This window comes from Lemur catta, chromosome 13, assembly GCF_020740605.2.
Source record: "Lemur catta isolate mLemCat1 chromosome 13, mLemCat1.pri, whole genome shotgun sequence".
Classification (NCBI taxonomy): domain Eukaryota; kingdom Metazoa; phylum Chordata; class Mammalia; order Primates; family Lemuridae; genus Lemur; species Lemur catta.
Genome location: NC_059140.1, coordinates 15,894,635 through 15,913,017, shown reverse-complemented (window position 1 = coordinate 15,913,017; position 18,383 = coordinate 15,894,635). Strand labels below are relative to the sequence as shown.

The 18,383-nt window shown below is 37.2% G+C and overlaps 1 long non-coding RNA gene across 1 annotated transcript; it reads left to right on the top strand.

Annotated features, from left to right (window-relative positions):
- The first annotated feature begins 37 nt into the window (after positions 1-37).
- Positions 38-17,657, top strand: LOC123649301. Its single transcript, XR_006738957.1, has 3 exons — positions 38-57; positions 15,328-15,391; positions 17,641-17,657. It is a non-coding gene; the product is annotated as an uncharacterized LOC123649301 (long non-coding RNA).
- The last annotated feature ends 726 nt before the right edge of the window (positions 17,658-18,383 follow it).

Sequence of the window (18,383 nt, the reverse complement as noted above, 5' to 3'; positions counted from 1 at the left end):
GTGCTCTCCTCGGTGCTTGCAAATTGATTTTTGGATGATTTGTTCCAGTTTTTTCAGGTAAGGAAAATAAGCTGACGCCTGTAGTTCCAGGGTCATTGCTCATTCCATTTTTAAATATAGACACTGCATTTGCCCTCTTCAGGTCCCCTGGCACCTCCCCTGTGTCCTCCATGAGCTCTTAAAAATAATAGCTGGTGGCCTTATGAATATTTCAGCCAACTCCTCAAAGTGCTCTGAAGTACGAATTTGTTAGTCTTGTGAATTTGAACAAATTTACTCTTTTAAAATGCTTGTTAAAGTAGAAGGAAGCAGGAAACAGCATAATTAACGGGCTAAAGAAAGAAAACCATTTGATTACAGGAGCCTATGCGGTTCTGATAGAAGAACACCAACTAGGTTTTGACAGAAAGGGTCCATAAAATATGATTTCTGTTTTTTTCTTGTATAAACAGAACATTGTATTCAAATAGCAGCATGTTAATTCTGGCCCCCCTCCCAGAATGGATGCATAAAATAAACAGCTCTTGTCACTGTTACCAAGGCTTTAACTCAGATTGCAAATCCATATGGCCCATATTCTAAAAGTCCAGGACCTCAGTAAAAACTCTCAGCTCATCAGAACTAAACTGGTATTGAGGTGCTAAGGAAAAGGACCATGAACTCCCCAACTGTGTTTCTGGGAGAAACCAGAACATTTAGTAAGTGTTGAATGAATACTGTATAGCCCTGGAGGTCAGCTCTGCTCAGAGCTGGCCCAGGTGATGGTGCAGCCTGACCTCATCCCCTGGGAGGTGCAGGTTCTTTCCAACATTTATTAGGATGTTCTCAGATGCTCCTTCCAGAAACCAATGCTGTGTCCTCACTCATGGGATTCAGTACAGAACTTTTTTCAGATTTCCATTAACCTCTCAGGACCAACCTAATGAAGAGCTTGGACTTCCATAGAGTCTGGCACATTTACATGTAATTTCAAGGTGGTTTCAACCACTACAACCATAAAAATATGAGGTATTGGGGCCCCAGATTTAGTTTTCTGTATCTGTGTCTTCTGATACTTACTCCTGGAAAATAGATGTTGAACTAGTCATCTGGCAAGCTCAGTTTATGCGTTAATTTGCTTATAAAATATTTAAGGAAAGAATATCTGTTTCCTGAAGCATATAGACATTTATATACATAAATCTGGCTACTTGGAGCAGATAATTTTGCAAGATTCTTCTTCAGTCTACAAGTCTGGGAGAAATAGAATGCATGTTGTCTAGGCTTTCAAAACCATCTGGAGTTGTGGGGGTGGGAAAACTACATTTACTGAATGAAGCTCTAAATCTCTCTGCTGAAGCCAACCTTCCTTCCACCCGACCCCATCTCATAGCAAAAGTGACAGGAAGACTAGAGGTGTAATACACGAACCACTTTAACATTAAATACCAAACACCACTTCTACAATGCCCCTGTTGCCGAAGTAACTGGATCATAGGTAATCCATTTTTATGCATTCCTAAAGAGGAATATTTTAGAGATGAGATTCATCAGTTATACCCAATGGCATAATGACCAATGAGCAGACCAGCCATATGTTTAGTACCCTTGGACCACTGCTCTATCTTAGTTCTTTGAGAAGGTTAAAATAACGCTTTTGCCTTCATAGGTTCACTGCCTTTCATCAGAGGGACCAGGGCAGTCCATTTGGTCACACCACGTATTTTAAATTTCTTTTGGCCCCACATGAAAAACAGTTATATTCACTTTGTCAGGGCTAGTGACCATTCCTGTGTTTAATTCTGGACACTAGAATTCATTCTGAGTTAAAATTCTATATATGCACTTTTGTAAAACCTGTATGTTTAGAAAGCACAACTCAGTAACTTTTTTATGAAGAGCGTAGTTGTAGCTATTGGAGAATCTTCAGACATGTGTTTTGTGTCACCAAGGGAATTGATCTTCAGCTGAAGGAAAAAAGAAATGAAAGGGTGGTAGTGAGGATAAAAGGAGAGACGGAGAGAGAGAGAAAGGGGAGACTTGTTTCATCTTTTATGCAATTGCACTGAACTGAAGGTGACCTGGCAGAGCCAGCAGTAAACAGCATTTTCTTATATAATTTAATGACCCTGACATACTTCTATCAAGGTGTCTGAGGCAGTTTTCCTCTTTCATACAAATCTCATGGTAACCTTTGCTCCCCAGTGGTTTAAATCACATTCTTAAGGGATTAAACTGTTATGACAAAAGAAGAATGTTTAGATATTGTGCTTTGCAGCTCAAAATTTGTCAGATTAGAAACTGTGTTATTTTATAATCTTTAGATCAAAGAAGTTCTCCATCAAAGCTTTATGTCTACTACAATATTTTCCCAACCTTTGTTGAACCTGAATTATTTTGGATTATCTCACATTGGGTTCACTGAATATGCCTAGACTAATGTGAAGGGAAAAGCTTTCTTCCAAATATTTTAAACATTTCACATATACAGGACTTGGGTGCTAAGCCCCAGGTATTAGTTTACAGAGTGGTGTAGCCTGCCTTGACAGTCTTTTTAACTCCAGTTTTATATGAGATGCTTTTTGAGATTACTGTGACAGATAAAACCCAATAGGGCAACCGTTTATCTCCCATTAAGAACACTGCTCACTTTCTTTAACCGGCTGACCGGAGTGCTCTGTAAAGAGGCCGTTTTATAGAGTTTTTACATCTCGATGGATTAGGTATCATTACCCCGTTGGAAAAAGAACAGTTCAATTTTCTCAGAAGAATGGTTTGTCAGAGTAGAGCAGTTTGTCTTTATCCATCTCTAAATCCAGCAATCATGTTTCCAAAACAGGCACAAAGCAATGATCATTCAAAGTTCAAATTGCCAATTAATTTAGAATCTGCTCCCTCAAGTCTTTTATTATTGTGCTGCCATGAATCCAGTAAGGCAAGCATGAGGCCAACGTGGTGGTGTCTATTATGAATATCTTTGTATGTTAAAGGGGAAAAAAATCAATGCAATCTCTTTTTTTTTTAAAGAAGACATTTAAAAATCATATTTATTGCCCAATGAAACATTTCTAAGGAAAACTAAAATTAAGATTAAGTGCTTTAAAAACTCCTTTTCTGATGTAATGAAAATGAGAATGCAAAAATGTAGTATGTGGAAAATACAATTCAGTTGCATTTATTTCTACATTTAAAATGATTTTCATTCATATATCACAAAGTATTAATATTTATCTAATATACAATATTAAAAAGCTGAATGACTTATCATTCTATTTCAGAAAAGCAGAAGACTATAAATATGAATGCTGTTTTTTCTTTAAATCATCACCCTCATTGTAACATGCTAATAGATTTCTCAAAGGAATCTATGAAGACCAGTTTTGAAAGGATGTACCATTTAATTCATTTTGTTACCATAGAACCATGTTCATCACAAGACACCCACAGGAGAAATTTCTTTCTGTTTTTAGTATTAGGAATAGTTGTGATTCTTTTTAGCAGCTGCTTTGCTTATAATGTGGGACCATCATAATTTCCAGATCCTGCCCCTGATCAGTTCCTCCCATCTTTCCCTGTGCTAAAATACTTCAGTCTTGATTTGTGGTCTAGCTACAGCAAGATGTCAAGGAATTTATGCTAAACTTTGCCATCTAACTTCACGTTAGATCCAATTTTGCTTTTCAATCTTTCCTGTTATCTCCACCTTATTTTCATTAACTGTATTAATTTGCTTAATGTTGTTATAGTGTATGCGTCTTTGTAAGCTAACATGCTCTTGGGAACGAAAAAGTGTGAGCAAAAAAACCAATGTCCTCATGAATAATCATGTGAAGTAAAAGGCACAAGTTGAAAATGCCAAGATGCATTGACGTGAGTAGAGCGTGAGGTTGTATTGGTGTAGAGTGGAGCCAGCAGTCTCTTTTATTTCAGCAAGAGCTGTTCATCAACTTATGCCTGATCAGAGTCCTCCAACAGGTTTGGGGACCTTGCTTAGTGTTCCCCCAAACAACCAGCTGGGCAGCAAGAAACCTTCCTATATAAAAATCTGTACTATGACAGAAGATTAAGAAGACTCTTGGTGTCAGAAAATATCCTCCTTGCCCGTGAGGAGCCAGTGCTTTACTAAGAGCAGCAGACTAAATATACAAGAATAGAATTTATTTCAGCACAACTAACATTGGCGTAAATATATACATAACTAATTGTAGTTTTACAGAGGTCTCTTTATAATTGAGGAAAAAGAGTTGCAGATATGGTTGAGGAAACCGGAAGTGGGGAATTCTGGCTGGAACTATACAATGTTAACTCAGGGGTCAGGGAGGATATGAGAAACACTCAGTTGGACACCTGTCACGCCTGGACAACATGGCTGGGTTCAGCACACCTGGATTTTCTTCAAGTTAGGATCACTGGAAGGTTATCCTAATTCAGTTTGGGAAAATTTTTTTTTAATAAAAAATGGGGGATATGTCTAAAATTACAGAATGTAGGAAAGAACCACTCACAAATTTGAAAATTAGTATACATAACACCTATTTATTGAAAAACACTTTTTGCTCTGTGTTATGCTATCTGTTTTATAGTCACTATCACATATAAATTTTTTATTATTATTTTTTATTTCAGTGTATTACGGGGGTACAAATGTTTAGGTTACATATATTGCCTTTGCCCCACCCGAGTCAGAGCTACAAGCGCGTCCATCCCTCAGATGGTGCACACTGCACCCATTAGGTGTGAATGTATCCATCCCCTCCTCCTCCCTCCCACCTGCCCAACACCCCATGAATGTTACTACTATATGTGCACTTAAGTGTTAATCAATTAATACCAATTTGATGGTGAGTACACGTGGTGCTTGTTTTTTCCATTCTTGTGATACTTCACTTAGTAGAATGGGCTCCAGCTCTACCCAGGATAATACAAGAGGTGCTAGATCACCATTGTTTTTTGTGGCTGAGTAGAACTCCATGGTATACATATCCCACATTTTAGTAATCCACTCCTGTATTGATGGACACTTGGGTTGTTTCCACATCTTTGCAATTGTATCACATATAATTCTTATGACTAGCCTGAGAAGTAGCTATCACTATTTCAGTTTACTGATGAAGAAACAAATACAGAGATCCACTTATATATGGTCACTATATTAGTCATGTTTCTCTAGAGGAACAGAGCCAATGGATATGTGTGTGTGTGTGTGTATGAGTAGATTTATTATAAGATATCTACTTATGTGATTATGGAGGCTGAGAAGTCCCATGATCTTCCGTCTGGCAGCTGGAGACCCAGGAAGGCCGGCAGTGTAGTCCAAAGCTCAGAGAGCTGATAGTGTGGATTCCAGTTTGAGACTAAAGGCCTCAGAACCAGGAGCACCAAGGGCAGGAGAAGATCGATGTCCCCACTCAAGTGGTCAGGCAGAGTTAATTCACTTTACTCCTCTTTTTTGTTCTCTTCAGGCCCTCATTGGTGTGGGTGGGCACAGACTTTATAAAGTCCACCGATTCAAATGCTAATCTCTTTCTGAAACACCCTCACAGACAGGCCAAGAAGTGTTCTTTAACCAGTTATGTGGGGATCCCTTGGCCCAGTCAAGTTGACACATAAAATTAGCTGTCCTAGTCACCCAGCAAATAATGACAAAAAGCAACACACGAATCCAGGTTCATTTGATTACAAAGATCATTTCTCAACCACTTAATGACGTATTCATGGACTGGTTCATGTTGGCGCCCACTTAAACTATTTTGCTGGTTTTTTTTTTTAACTTTATTGAAATTTGCCTACTCCGGATATTTCACACAGATCAATTGCACAGTATGTGGTCTTCTGTGAATGGTTTCTTTAATTTACCATAATATTTTCAGTGGATTAGCATGCATAGTACTTTATTCCTTATTATTTTCTAATAATAGCACGTTGTAAGGATATATCTCATTTTACTTACCCATCCATCAATTGATGTACTTTTGGTTGTTTCTACTTTTTGATTATTACAAATAATGCTGCTATGAACATGTGTACACGTTTTTTGTGTGGACATGTTTCCATTTCTCCTGGGTGTATACTTAGGGTCAGAAGTGTTTGATAATATGGTAACTCTGTTTAATATTTTGATGGACTGTCAAACTGTTACCGGAGCAGCTTCACCATTTTTGATTCCCAGGAGCAATTCACGAGGGTTCCAATTTATCCACATCATCGCCATTAAGTGTCTTTCTGGTCGTAGTCAAATAGTGCATGTGAAATAGCTACAAGGTACATGCAAAGTGGTATTTTATTGTGGTTTTGATTTGCATTTCTGTAATAACTAATGATGCTTAGCATCTTTCCATGTGATTATTGGCCATTTGTATATCTTCTTTGAAAAGAAATATTTGTTAAATCCTTTGCCCATTTTGTTTAGGTGTATGATATTTTTGCTTTTATCCTATTGGAATTTGCTGAGCTTTTTGACGTATAGATTCATGTTTCCATCAAATTTGAGAAATTTCAAGCCATTACTTCTGTGAATATTTGTTTTGCTCCTTTCTCTCCTCTACTTTTGTCTTTTCCTTATATATATGTTACGGTGCTTAATGCTGTCCCACATTTCTTTGAGATTCTATTCATTTTTTAAATATTTTCCCCATTTAATAGATTGCATAACATTTATCAATGTGTCTTCAATTTTACTGATTCTTTCTTTTGTCAGTTCAAATCAACTATTGAATTGTTCAGTAAATTTTTCATTTTGATTATTGATTCTCACTTTCAGAATTGGCTTTTTGTGGGTTTTTCACATGTGGCATTTATTGCATTGAATTATATTCCTTTTATAGCTATTTTGTTAAGAGTTTTCATCGTGAACTTTGTCAAATGCTTCTTCTGCATCTATTGAGATGATTGTGTGATATTTTTCTTTCATTTTTTAATGTTGTGTCACACTGATTGATTTGCATATGTTACATCCCTGAGAAAAATATCACTTAGTCATGATGTGTAATCTTTTTAGCGTGCTGTTGAATTCAGTTTTGCCAGCATGTCATCAAGGATTTTTGCAACTATGCTTATCAGGAATAATGATGGCTTATAGTTTTCTTTGATTGTAGTGTCTTTGTCTGGTTTTGTTATCAGAGTGATGCCAGACCTTATAAAATGAATTTGGAAGTGTTCCATCTACTATTTATTGGAAGAAGGATTGGTACTAGCTCTTCTTTGAACATTTGGTAGAATTTATCCATGTAGCCACCAGGTCCTGGGCCTTTGTTTGTTGAGAAATTTTTTATTACTGATTCAATCTCTATTTCTTACTGGCTTGTTCAGGCTTTCTGTTTCTTCCAGATTCAGTTTTGGTAGGCGGCATGTTTCTAGGAATTTATTCACTTCTAGGTTATCCAGTTTGTTGGTATATAATTGTTCGTAATATTTCCTTATGATCCTTTTATTTCTGAGGCATCCATTGTAATGTCTCTTTCATTTCTGATTTTATTTATTTGAATCTTCTCACTCTCTCTTTTTTAAGTTAGTCTAACTAAAGATTTATCAGTTTTATCTTTTCAAAAAAAAACAACTCCTAGTTTTGTTGATTTTTTCTATTGTTTTTTGGTTGTCTTTTTATTTCTGTTGTAATCTTTATTACTTCTTTACTTCTGCTAATTCGGAGCATAGTTTGTTCTTATATTTCTAGTTCCTTGAGGTAGAAAGTTAAATTGTTTATTTAAGACCTATTTTTAAGTATACACATTTATTGCTACAAATTTCCCTCTTATTACTATTTTTCCTGTATCCCCTAGGTCTTGGCCCATTGTGTTTTCATTTTCATTTGTCTTGAGATATTTTTTAAATTCTCTTTTGATTTCTTTTTTGACCAATAGTTGTTCGAGAGTGTGTTGTTTGGTTTCCACGTATTTGTGAATTTTTCTGTTTTCGTGCTGTTATTGAATTCTAGTTTCATTCCACTGTGGTGGGAAAAGATACTTGGAATGACTTTCATCTTAAATTCGTTAAGATTTGTTTTGTGACATAATATCCTGTAAAGTGTTCTGTGCATGTGTGAGAAAAATGTGTAATCATGTGCTCCACGTCCCGTAGATGAGTCCTGGCCTTGCAAAGTCACAGCATCAACTCCCTCACCCTCTCTTTCTCCCCACCACATGCTGCCCAAATTTCATGAAATGAGTAACCATAGTGAAAGATGGGATTTATAATTCATTCATTATTCTGGGGAGGAGGGTTAGAAACATTTATGCTTCCTCCAAACTGGACGTGACTTTTTAAAGGAAGGAATTGCACGCTGAATTTTTCTATTGGTCAACAAAACTGGACTATTACTATGTATTTCTTGATTCACCTTAAAAGACATAAATCTAGTTTAAAATCATAAACAAAACTCCCATTTTTCTTCAATATTTTGATATCTGGACATGACCCTTAGAAAAATCTGTCTGGAAATAACTGACATAAACTGATGTTGATATGTTTCATGGGAGAAAATCCATAAATGGCAATACCTATTATTGCAAACTATTTTTTCTTTCTAAGAGATTTGTCTATGGAAAAATCCACATACTTTTACTAACATATGTAGGCAAAAGGCTTTGAATTCATATCTTTTAGTTACAGCCCTGATTTTCAGGTAATGGGGGTGCACTTCTGTGTAATTATCTGTATAATCCAAAAGGACATGAACCTTTCCATCTACAGATAGTCATGTCTTTGAAAAGTTTACTTATCACTAGATGTCATCCTGAATGAAAATTTATAAGAAAAAATATTTAAATGATCTCAATGTTATATATAAATGTGCAGTTATGTGCCAAATGTTTTGGCCAATCATGGACCATATATACTATATTACTCCCATAAGATTATAATGGAGCTGACAAATTCCTGTTGCCTGGTGACTTTGTAGAATTCTAACGTCATAGTGCAACACATTACTCATGTGTTTGTGGTGTAAACAAACCTACTGTGTAGCCAGTTATAGGACAGTATAGCACAATTACATACAGTATATTATAATTGATAATGATAATAAATGACTATGTTATTGGTTTCAGTATTTACTAAACTTACTTTTTATTGTTAATTTAGATGTGTACTCCTTCTACCTATTAAAAAAAAATTAACTGTAAAATAGCTTCAGGCAAATCCTTCAGGAGGTATTCCAGAAGAAAGCATTGTTTTTATAGGAGATGGCAGCTCCCTGCATTTTGTGGCTCCCACAGACCTTCCAGTGGGGTAAGATGTGGAGGTGGAAGATAGTGACATTGATGACCCTAACTCTGTGCAGGCCGAAGCTAATGTGTGTGTTTGTGTCTTAGTTTTTAACAAAACGTTTAAAAAGTAAAAAAAATAAAAATAGAAAAAAGCTTATATAATAAAGATATAAAGAAATAAAATATTTTTGTACGGCTGTACAATTGTGTTTTTGTTCTTTTAGTACAAAAAATCAAAAAGTTAGAAAAATGATAAAGTTTATAAAGTAAAAACTGTTACAGAAAGCTCAGGTTAATTTATTATTGAAGAAAGAAAAATTTCTTTTATAAATTTTGTGTAGCCTAAGTGTGCAGTGTTTATAAAGTCTCCAGTAGTGTACAGTAATGTCCTAGGCTTTCACATTCACTCACCACTCACTCACTGACTCACCCAGAGCAACTCCCAGTCTTGCAAGCTCCATTCATGGTCAGTGCCCTATACAGATATGCCATTTGTTTATCTTTTATACCGTATTTTTACTGTAATTTTTCTATGTTTAGATACACAAATACTTACCATTGCGCTAAAATTGCCTACAGTATTCAGTACAGTAATACACTGTACCGGTTGTAGCCTGGGAGCAATACGCTAGACTACACAGCCTGGGTGCATAGTGGGCTGTACCACCTAGGTTTGAGTACACTCTGTGATGTTTGCACAGTGAAATCGCTTAATGACACATTTGTCAGAACGTGCACCCATCATTAAACGATGCATGACTACATGTGTATTAGATGATAGTGACAGAATGTAGATAGATAGATAGATAATTTGGATAGCATCAAATGAGATAATATTTCCAAGAGAATTTCACACACTGTAACACACTAAATAAATGCAAGGCATCATTATCATTATTATCTTTAATAAAGATTCCACTTTTAGTGGGTCTATTTCTGCACCGTTTTCAACTACTTTCTCTGTAACACATAATGCAAAAAGAAAGTATTTGAATACTTCAGTACTCAAGGTGTGGTCTGTGAACCACCAGCATGGACAATACCCAGGAACTAGTTAGAGATGCAGACTCTCAATGCGGACCCCAGGTTGAACATGCACATTGTAACAGTTTCTCTAGCTGAGTCTCACATTTGAGAAGCTCGGGGTTAACAGTGTCAGAGCACAGCACAGGGTGGTAGGGAAGTGTGTTAGGATTCCGATGGCATTTGCTTAGTGACCTGTTCCTCAGCTTTCCTCCCCTAAAAATAGATTCTAGTGTAGAATCCACATATAATGTGTAAAGATATCCAGTTCTTCATAGATAAATGGCAGTTGGCTCTTAACCAGACGCTCAAATTGTCATTTTGTAAGCTCCTTATATAAAGGAATGAAAATTGGGGACAGTTGGAATTTGTTGTTTATAGACTCATCAGACATCAACAATCCTTTCCCTAAGAGACTCCACTGGCCTCGCACATCATTGTTCTTCTTCCAGCCTCTCTGCCCTCCTCAGGCCACCACTCCACTGAGACATTTCTGTTCCTCACTGGTGACCCTCAAACCAAATGAACAAATTCCTCTGAAGGGCTTTTGTTGGCAGCCACACTAAAGCCCCCAAAGACATTCTCTGGTTTATTTCTCCTGTTTCCCTACACACAGCCCGTGTTGTAGGTCAGTGCTCACACTCTTTTATCCTTTGTCCCAATCTTAGTTCTCATTCCCAAATTCTTACCTTAGAACCATCTCACCTGCCTCTGTCTTCACACCCAGTCTTGGTCCTCCACTGTCAGACAGTATGTCTTCTTCATTTGACTGCCCTGGACACTTAATAACTTTCTTCTGGTTTTTCTGGCCTGTATTGTCAGTGTATGTTTATGATTCTTAGTAGGCTGTCAAGTTCTAGAGCATTTTTCCTCCTCTTTGCAATCCTTCCCAGACCTGGGACATTTACCCATGCAGAGTGACTACTTGAAAGTGGATTTAGTGAATTGAATGGAAGCAGAGCTCCCAGGAGTGTAAATTTGGCCCAGGTGAGGAGAACTGAGATTCTGGGACTGTTCAGGCCCATTGTCTCTGTGCCTGGGTGTCACTGTCCCTCCTGTACACACAGTCCTGCCATCTCTTCTCCATATACTAGCACATAAACTTTAAGAAGACGGGACCTGAGCCCAGCTGAATTTTTTCCCTACTGATTTCTTTGAAAGCCTATGATGGAATGATTTCACATCTCAATTTCACATTTCATGCCACATTTTACAACTTGATGTTCAGTGTTCTGGCTTGATCTTCACATTCAAACTATTCTTATTGAACCAAAACAAAATGATTCCCCATCTAGAATGTACTACGGAACATAAAATAAGAAAATTTATTCATGTGAACATTTTTAATCAAATTATTTCAGTAGTCTGTGAACACTGCTTATGAAAAATAAGGCTGCAAGAAAACCTGTATAAAACTCAACATCATCAAAGAAATGTATTGTATGTTTTTCAGTTCAATTTAGCAAGAAACAGCAATTTACATGATCTGAATATTTCAACTAAAGAACTTCTTAGATGTAAATCAAACATTGAAATTAATACGATTCAATTTTTATGATTTTTTTTCCCTCTGGTTTTGTGGTAGTTTTGTAATGTTTAATGGCAGCATTTTTAGGTCTAATAATTTTTTTTTTGAAAATGTTAGAGTATTTATTTCATAAAATAAACCAAGTTCCTTTGCTCTCATGTTATCTACAAAAGCATGTCTTGACTTGTTGGACTATAAAAATACTAATGAGTCTGTGATTTGTCAGACAGATGAAATCCTTTGAACACAGAGAAATTAGTTAAAAGAAGCAGATATGACTTGAACCTTCTGCAGTCCTCCTCTGCCTTAGAAGACAGAGCAGTGTGTTCATGATCAAGGGAATTTAGGGACTTCTTGAGGTTAGCTGGAATTGGGTTTCAAAACAATGTTGGACATTTCATGTCTGAGGTGCACAAAGACAATTATTTGTCATAGTTGTTGCTTCTTCTCAGTCATTTGCCCTGCTAATGAAGCTTTATTGTGCATCCACATTCTTAAAAAATCTTTAGATTTTCAGAATTTGGGCTGAAACTGGTTTGTCCTAGACAAATTAGCAAATTCCGAGGCAACTGATAATTTTCTAATTCATGCATTTACCTGCTTATCAAGGATGAATGCCATAACTTTCAGGTTTTTGTTCAAGGCTTTGTTTTGGAAATTGGTTATAGACTCAGTTTGTGATGGGTAATGTTCGTCATCCTATATCTTATAAAAAAAAATTCATTGCATGTGAATTACTCATTCTCCAGTTATAATCCTGCTGAATGTTTGCCACCATTATCATGTGGGGGATTTTCTCTGACATAATAATACTCATCCATTTTCTTGGGCTTTTTGGGTTGCTAGTCAGTGTGTTTACTGAAAAGCTCTATATGGCCTTTATATATACTTAGTGTAGGGAATTACAACATCATTTAGATGATTATAATCTTGTTTTAATGTTGACAGATGATATATATCTAATATATATTTACACTTATGTGTTGTAAGTACAGATATACACATCTGGATTTATGTCTTTATATGTTTTATGCCTTTTAAAAATTATAGATATTAGTAAAAATATTTAATCAGACCTCTTTGAATGAATATATAATGTCATATTGAAAAAGGTGACAATTATAATCTATGTAAACAATAGTTATATATTTTTTGTATTTAGGACTGAAGAGAGAAAATTCCAAAAGGAATGAGTGACCAAGGTTGATAGCAACAAAGTTATTTATGTATTTAAAAAACAAACAGAACATATGCTTATTTAATCAAAAGCCTTGAACTATGCCAAAATTTAAAGAGTAAGATATAAAAAAATAATCTATCTCAGTTATATGATAGTGCTTCCTTAGCAGTGCATATAATCCTAATTTAATATCATGAGAATATGTGAAATGTACATGTTGAGTCTCTCTCTCTCTCTCTCTCTCTATATATATATATATATATTTCCCCTTTAATGTAATTAGGATAATACAGTATTTAACTAACTCTCCCAAAGTGGTGTACATAAGCATAGGACTGTAATTCACTGATCATTTGACTGTTTAAAAGTTCTTTGTTACAACATCTCTGTGTTTATATCTTGGATCCAGACATTTGTGTAAAATGCAAAAGCATCATATTCAGCATTTCACCCAGCAGCTTCGAAATGTTCATTACCTGGTATTACTTAGAAACCATTATAAGGTGTTGTTTAGATAAGGTGACTTTGCTATCTGCAAAATTGACCTTACACTGGAGCTGATTTGATTAAATGGCTTTAGGTTGTAGTCAATAAATAATCTTGGTGCTAAGGAAACTATCTAAGGCCAGGCTTGGATGAAGGGCTGTACAAACTAAGACATCAGCACCTTACTCTTTGCCTCCCCACACCCACATCCTCACTGTTTAATTAAGAGAAGACTCATGTTCTGCATCTATAATAATCAGCAACAAACAACAACCAAAACCTATTTGCTTTCATTTACAAGTATTCTCTGGTTGGCTTTAGATATTAATGCAAACAGTGCCCTAGTTGGTGAATCTGAAAAAAAAATGTGTAGCAGGATTGGGGGGAGGGAGAGTGTTGCTGAAACACAGATTTCTGGACCCCATCTTCAGAGTTTTTGACTCAATAGGTCTGGCTGTGTGTGACCTGGGGATTTGCATTTCTAACAATGTGCAGGTGGTGTTAATGCTGCTGATCCTTTGAGAACCACTGGGTTTAGCTGTTGTTTCCAGGTTCTGCCTGGAAGCAGTTTTGTGTAATGTTTTCAAAACAGTAGTGCTCCCTGCAAGAAAGGTTTATTCTTCTGTAATTCCCAGGAAAGAATCACACAAATGTTCTTCATGTATTTGTGTACTTTTATGACATTGTTCTGGATTGCCAGATATAATACAGGACACCCAGTTAAATGCAACTTGAAGATAAACAGGTAACAGAGATTTTCAGTATAAGTATGTCCCATGGATAAATTTACTGAACCTGGAAACTCTACATTTGAGTTATGAAAAGTTAATTCCTACCCTATTTGTTTTGTTCTAAACTGTAATCTTTTTAAATTAAGCAAAGTGTCATTTTAATGAAAAAAAATAAAATCTATGGCTATATTGAAGTTTCCAGGATTTCTGTTAAGTGTAAATCAAATTTGAGGTAATTGTTGAATTTAAATAATTATATTGCAAATTTGAGATGATCACTTTCAGTGAATTATGAGGTCTAATTTGATTCCTTAAAGGTGTTTTAAAAATGGTTCCCCCCAAATTGGGGCAAGTGCCACAGTGTTCACTCAGCAAACTGATTTGGCTTTGCATAAAGAGGTTTCAAAGACAATGCAGCTCTGTGGAATGAGAAAAACCACAGCAACTGTGGTGACTTGGAGATGCGTATCATATCAGCTGTAATCACAAGTCACTGCAGGACTTTGAGGAAGCCAACTGTCTCCATTGTCTAACTTGTAAAGAGATTGCTAGGGAACAAGCCTGCACATTTGGTAAATATTAGACTTCAGAAACTCAGTGTTGAATTGGGGCTCCTTGATCACAGATAGCTGATGGATGACAATCCAAGTTACAAAGGTGTTGCCCATGTGGATCTCAAATGACGATTGAATAGAGGGCCCTGTTTCGTATTGATGTCTAACTTCTGAGAACATGGGTTGGAGCTTCAGGAGTTAAGCAACATCAGGTCTATAATTTCTCAAATGAATCAAAATTCTACTGTAAAGCTCATGTTTTTGTCTTCCTTTCCATGCAAAAGAGCCTTTCTAACAGACAGAAATTGATTGTAGTGTACTTTGGCACATATCCATGTGCTTATTATTCATTGAAAAGGGAATGAGTTGAAAACAGAAAGCCAAGTGGTGGCTATCATTAGTGAGATTTCATTAACATATATATTTTTAACTACAATATGTTTCCTTTAATGGAAGGAAGAGATGAGATTTCCCTTGTACTTCCACCTTTCTAGGCAGAATCCAGAGCATATAATGTTCCTTTGGGGACAAGAGCTAATATTAATAATTGATCCCAATATCTACTACTTTAAAAAATGTCTTCTGACTTTTCCCTCTACTGTTGTTGAAATTGATGTGTCTTTTTTTTTTTTTTTAATTCCAGTGAAAATTTTCAGGTGAAGAAATGCTTTCTGTGAAGAGCTATGGAAACAGAAAGAAAAATGATGGTGAGTTTAGTGTCTTGGTACTTATAAATGAGAAAAAGCTTTTAGGAGATTATTCTTAAAAAATAAAAAGTGCCAGCTTTCCAAGATTTCTCAGTAATCTTACTCTAGCCTACAATTTACAAGAACAAAATTTCCTCCAGCTTTTTGGATTGAAAGCTACGGGAGTGTTGTTTTGGAACATCCCTGCTGAAGGAACTTTGCCATCAAAATTGCTGGAAATGAGACCACATTTGTCGAGCTGCTCAATCACACCTCAGCTAAACAAGTGTCCCTGTGTCTTTCGAACATTTTTGCAAAAAAAACCCAACCCATTTATATTTTTGGTGAAGAAAAGCTCTTATTGCTAAGCTACTCCCTAAAGAAGGGTTTGAAGGGAAAGAAAGACTCCTGGTATTTAAGAAGCCAACTTCTTCTCTTTCTTCCGAAGTGCGTGGACATTTGGTTTTCTGCCACCACCATTCGCTACGTGACTGTCTCAAAGGCAGCAGTGCTGTCCATGTCACTCAGCACAAGGGCCATTTCTTGGTGCTCATGAGATTTCTTTCTCAGCAGCGTTTAATAGAGACAGTGTGATGCCTGAAAGCACTTTCTGTTCTTGGTTCCCAGGGGCCACCTTGCCTGGGCTCCCCCCTGACTTCTCACTGTGCCTTCCCATGCTTCTCTGCAGGTTTCCGTGTCTCTCCGACCTCTGCAAGGCTCAGACCTCATGCTCTTTACTTTTCTGCTCACCCTCCTGGGTGATCATATCCCGACTTGCAAATTTATTGCCTATCAGGTGTTTTACAGATTTGTGTCTCTAATCCAGACTTCTCCCCCTGGGCCCAAATATTCAACAGGCGTCTTGGCATTCCCACTTGACACTCATAATGAAAATACTGAATAGTTCCTGATATTTGACTCCACTCACAACCCACCTCCTCTCAGGTAATGAAGTTTGTGTTCTGCCAGTGGCTCAGGCCGAAGGCCGTGGTGCCGTCCTCAACTGCCTCTGTCTCTCTTTCCTTATTCCCTGGCCATCCCTGTCTGAAATGTCACCTTAGCCACCATCCTGGTATTTCATATGCATGCTTTCTTCTTAGCATTTAGGATTGCCTAACACGCTATACATTTAGTTTTTATCTTATTGCCTGTTGCTCTCTAGTCAAATGAAGTTCTACCAGGAAGAGATTTTTGGCTGTTTTGTTCGGTCCTAAACCCCTAAACCAGGAGCAGTGCCTGATGCAGAGTCATTGCCAAATAAATGCTTGTTGAATAAACGAGTCAAAGAACAATAAATCGCATTGCAGACAGCCTGTACTCAATTTAAGTGAGATTAAAACAGTTAGAGAGACAAATCTCAGTCAAGCAGCAAAGTGATAGCTCCTAACTTCAGATGCGGCAGCTGGAGAGGGGGATGGTTAAAGCTGGAAGGGACGCAGGAACCGACCAGAACAATCGGAACGAAAGACCTCAGAATGATCGGGGAACCTCCACCCAGTAGTTATTCTGTTTCTATTCAAACCAGAGAATACTGTAAGATTTTTCTCAACTATTTTGTCACCATTTTTTTGCACCAGGTATTTTCACAGAGGGCTCTGATATTAGGAGTAATTATTCTAGTGCTTAAATGATATACAGAACAGCAATTAGGAGGGAAAAGTGCTGAAGGTACAGAAACAGCAGGTGAAATATATGCAATTTGGAGACCACCTTGAGATGGGAGGAGACAGGGTGCCCTCCACAATGAACACATCCACCCTGACTTAGGAATCTGGCCGAGTCACAAGAGCACTGAGAACTAACAGCAGAACTAAGGAAAGGGGAAAGACAGTCCCAAGCATGAGGATTTCATTAGCGGCTGGTCATTTCTTAGGGCTTATTTCACGTGTATTTACTCTGTAGCATACTGCGTAACATGCTTCATCATAGTGTTCCAGTGTTCTCACCTTTCTTGTCATATATGATGCTCAGCTCAAAAGAGTACTTATGGTATTATCAGAGAGAAGCACTGGAACTGGCATATAGTGACTATCTTGGTACCCACATTTAGGAAAGGAAGAAAGAAGCACTTCCTTACAGAATGGGAACCAAATAAGACCCATTACTGGGAAGGGCTGCTCCCTTTTCATATGAATAGATCACAATGGTTTTGAATGTTTGGAGAAGATTCATGGAAAAGTTGGGATGAGAAATGGACCACAGGGGATTTATTGCCAAAAGCTAATCTTTTTTTCTTTCTCTCTTTCTTTTTTTTTTTTTTTTTTCTTGAGACATGGTCTTGCTCTGTTCCCTAGGTTGGAGTACAGTGGCATCATCATAGCCGACTACAACTACAAACTCCTGGGCTCAAGTGATCCCCTTGCCTCAGCCTCCTGAGTAGCTGGGACTACAGGCATGCGCCACTATGGTCTGCTAATTTTTTAATTTCTTGTAGAGATGGGGTCTCACTATGTTGCCCAGGCTGGTCTCAAAAATCCTCCTGTGTCAATCTCCCAAAGTGCTAGGATTACATGCATGAGCCACTGTACCCACTTTATTTTTGATATTATATTTATATTTAATATTATTCTTTCAAAAAATTGCCTGGCCACCAAATGTTAATCTTAATTGATAGCTAGCTATGTACCAGGCCTCGTGACCACATCCATATGTGTATGATGTCATTTAGTGCTCACAGTAACCCTCGGACATTGTAGGGGATTGGTGTGAGTGAGAGTATGAAGGTAGAGATGCTTGCAAGGAGTTTGGTGAACAGTGATGAGCACTTAGTCAGCAAAGGAAGGGAGACTAGTTTGGAAATGAAGGTGGATTTGCCATGGGAACAGGCGCTGCTGCAACTCATAGCTCCCTGCTGCCTTGGGAATCGTTTGGGGCTCTCTCCTACATATATTCCCAGGGTCTCCTATAATCTATGAGTGACTTCCAGTATCACTATTCTCGAATAAGAGCATGACAAACTGTTCCTGGGTTTCAGTGGTAAAGAAAGGGAAACTACCAAAATAAATCATAAGGG